General features: G+C 43.3%; 1 non-coding gene across 1 annotated transcript; it reads right to left on the bottom strand.

Moving 5' to 3' along the window:
* Positions 1-2,959: 2,959 nt before the first annotated feature.
* Positions 2,960-3,032, bottom strand: Trnaa-agc (transfer RNA alanine (anticodon AGC)). Its single transcript has one exon. It is a non-coding gene; the product is annotated as a tRNA-Ala (tRNA).
* Between the last annotated feature and the right edge of the window lie 694 nt (positions 3,033-3,726).

Raw genomic sequence — 3,726 nt, 5'->3', positions numbered from 1 at the left:
CTAAACTCGAATCCACAACCTAGAGGTTCAGACCTCACCATCCTTCCAATTCGGCCAGGAAAACAGATGAGCTTCTTACGAGTTTTTCAAGGTAATATGCACATCACATGTCCCTCCAAAACTCTTAAGAAGGGGAATAGCGGACTCCACCTCTTTTTTTCACAACTTCTTTAAATACACAGAAATTCCGTATATTTCCGTGGGGACTTGACAAGAACACCGGCTTTAGAAACCTTTAATCACTCCCGGGTCACGGCACCAAATGATAAGTGAGGAGTATGGCTTACTGTGAGTATAAATACACTGGAGGATCACTCCCGGGTCACGGCACCAAATGATAAGTGAGGAGTATGGCTTACTGTGAGTATAAATACACTGGAGGACGCGGAGGCACCTGCTGCTTTGAGATCTTGTAACAATGTTGAAGTAAAATGGACGATGAGGGCATCGATCCCACTACCTCTTGCATGCTAAGCAAGCGCTCTACCATTTGAGCTAAACGCCCTACAAACAATTAGCTCATGTTCCAATCGCGTCCTGTCTGAGACGGTAGAGTGCTTTCGCAGAGTATTTTCGTTCTTGAATAGCATGTGGGGGTGCGTAGTACTGTCGCGGTTGCGCGGCTAGTGGATGCTACCGGCCCGCCAGATTTCCGTCGACAGGCAAGGAGGCTCTGAGTTCCAGGGAACCGAAGGATATCAGATAGTACCCTAGTTTGTAGATCTAGCTGGGATATATCGAACCTTGTATTTCGGTAACTGTCCATGTGCGTGTGGTGAACCACTCGACGAAAACTCTAACTCCAGAAAGTCCTTTAATAACTTTGGACCTTGGCGTTTTGGATTGGAATAAACTCCAATAACGTGAAACAAGAGATAAGAAGTGAAAGGGAACAGACTGCACAGCAGACAGCTTCGGAATCACCAAAGCAACCATTGGACGACAACACTGTTGAGGAGCTGGAAGAAATAATCCAATTACAATAAAAAAATGCTTTACAAGAGATGCGCACACTCGAGGATATCATCAGGCGCTCAAGAGCAGAGTCCTCGTTCGCTGGTAGAGCCGGAGCTCGGAGAAAAGCATCCTGGTCAGCATCAAGAGGAAGGATCACTGTGGAGCGACTCGAGAGGATGTGTCGCCTGTTAAGGCGAGAAGAAGAACTGGACAGAGCAAGCCTAGCAAACAATTCCCGGATCAAAGTGCCTGAGATGAGCGAAACGGTACAACACAAATTAAGTTTAATCTGTGCCACTGTGTCAATGAAAGTGCTGCTTTAAGATCTTGTAACAATGTTGTTTTAAGGAGTAAAATATTTGTGGGCATCGATCCCACTACCTCTTGCATGCTAAGCAAGCACTCTACCATTTGAGCTAAACGCCCTACAAACGAATTAATTTTAATCTGTGCCACTGTGTCAATGAAAGTGCTGCTTTGAGATCTTGTAGCAATGTTGTTTTAAGGATAAAATGGACGTTGTGGGCATCGATCCCACTACCTCTTGCATGCAAAGCTAAACGCCCTACAAACGAATTAAGTTTAACCTGTGTCACTGTGTCAATGAAAGTGCTGCTTTGAGATGTTGTAACAATGTTGTTTTAAGAAGTAAAATAGACGATGAAGGCATCGATCCCACTACCTCTTGCATGCTAAGCAAGCGCTCTACCATTTGAGCTAAACGCCCTACAAACGAATTAATTTTAATCTGTGCCACTGTGTCAATGAAACTGCTGCTTTGATATCTTGTAACAATGTTGTTTTAAGGAGTAAAATGGACGTTGTGGGCCCATTTGAGCTAAACGCCCTACAAACGAATTAATTTTAATCTGTGCCACTGTGTGAATGAAACTGCTGCTTTGATATCTTGTAACAATGTTGTTTTAAGGAGTAAAATGGACGTTGTGGGCATCGATCCCACTAAAATAAACGGCGCAGGCATCGATCCCACTAAAATAAACGGCGCAGGCATCGATCCAACTACCTCTTGCATGCAAAGCAAGAACCCTACCATTTGAGCTAAACGCCCTACAAACGAATTAATTTTAATCTGTGCCACTGTGTCAATGAAACTGCTGCTTTGATATCTTGTAACAATGTTGTTTTAAGGAGTAAAATGGATGTTGTGGGCATCGATCCCACTAAAATGGACGTTGTGGCATCGATTCCACGACGTTGTGGGCATCAATCCCACTACCTCTTGCATGCAAAGCAAGCGCTCTACCATTTGAGCTAAACGCCCTACAAACGAATTAATTTTAATCTGTGCCACTGTGTCAATGAAAGTGCTGCTTTGATCTTGGCATCGATCCCACTAAAATGACGTTGTGGCATCGATCCCACGACGTTGTGGGCATCAATCCCACTGCCTCTTGCATGCAAAGCAAGCGCTCTACCATTTGAGCTAAACGCCCTACAAACGAATTAATTTTAATCTGTGCCACTGTGTCAATGAAAGTGCTGCTTTGATATCTTGTAACAATGTTTAAAGGAGTAAAATGGGCGTTGTGGGCATCGATCCCACTAAAATGGAAGTTGTGGGCATCGATCCCACTAAAATGACGTTGTGGCATCGATCCCACGACGTTGTGGGCATCAATCCCACTACCTCTTGCATGCAAAGCAAGCGCTCTACCATTTGAGCTAAACGCCCTACAAACGAATTAATTTTAATCTGTGCCACTGTGTCAATGAAAGTGCTGCTTTGATATCTTGTAACAATGTTTTAAGGAGTAAAATGGGCGTTGTGGGCATCGATCCCACTAAAATGGAAGTTGTGGGCATCGATCCCACTAAAATGGAAGTTGTGGGCATCGATCCCACTACCTCTTGCATGCTAAGCAAACGCTCTACCATTTGAGCTAAACGCCCTCCCTACAAACAAATTAATTTTAATCTGTGCCACTGTGTCAATGAAAGTGCTGCTTTGAGATATTGTAACAATGTTGTTTTAAGGAGTAAATGGACGTTGTGGGCATCGATCCCACTACCTCTTGCATGCTAAGCAAACGCTCTACCATTTGAGCTAAACGCCCTCCATACAAACAAATTAATTTTAATCTGTGCCACTGTGTCAATGAAAGTGCTGCTTTGAGATCTTGTAACAATGTTGTTTTAAGGAGTAAATGGACGTTGTGGGCATCGATCCCACTACCTCTTGCATGCAAAGCTAAACGCCCTACAAACGAATTAAGTTTAACCTGTGTCACTGTGTTAATGAAAGTGCTGCTTTGAGATGTTGTAACAATGTTGTTTTAAGAAGTAAAATGGACGATGAGGGCATCGATCCCACTACCTCTTGCATGCTAAGCAAGCGCTCTACCATTTGAGCTAAACGCCCTACAAACGAATTAATTTTAATCTGTGCCACTGTGTCCAATGAAAGTGCTGCTTTGAGATCTTGTAACAATGTTGTTTTGTAAAGTGGACGTTGTGGGCATCGATCCCACTACCTCTTGCATGCAAAGCTAAACGCCCTACAAACGAATTAAGTTTAACCTGTGTCACTGTGTTAATGAAAGTGCTGCTTTGAGATGTTGTAACAATGTTGTTTTAAGAAGTAAAATGGACGATGAGGGCATCGATCCCACTACCTCTTGCATGCTAAGCAAGCGCTCTACCATTTGAGCTAAACGCCCTACAAACGAATTAATTTTAATCTGTGCCACTGTGTCAATGAAAGTGCTGCTTTGAGATCTTGTAACAATGTTGTTTTGTAAAGTGGACGTT

Source organism: Condylostylus longicornis, unplaced genomic scaffold (assembly GCF_029603195.1).
Source record: "Condylostylus longicornis isolate FDR11 unplaced genomic scaffold, ASM2960319v2 ptg000307l, whole genome shotgun sequence".
Lineage (NCBI taxonomy): Eukaryota > Metazoa > Arthropoda > Insecta > Diptera > Dolichopodidae > Condylostylus > Condylostylus longicornis.
This window is presented reverse-complemented; position numbering and strand designations above follow the sequence as displayed.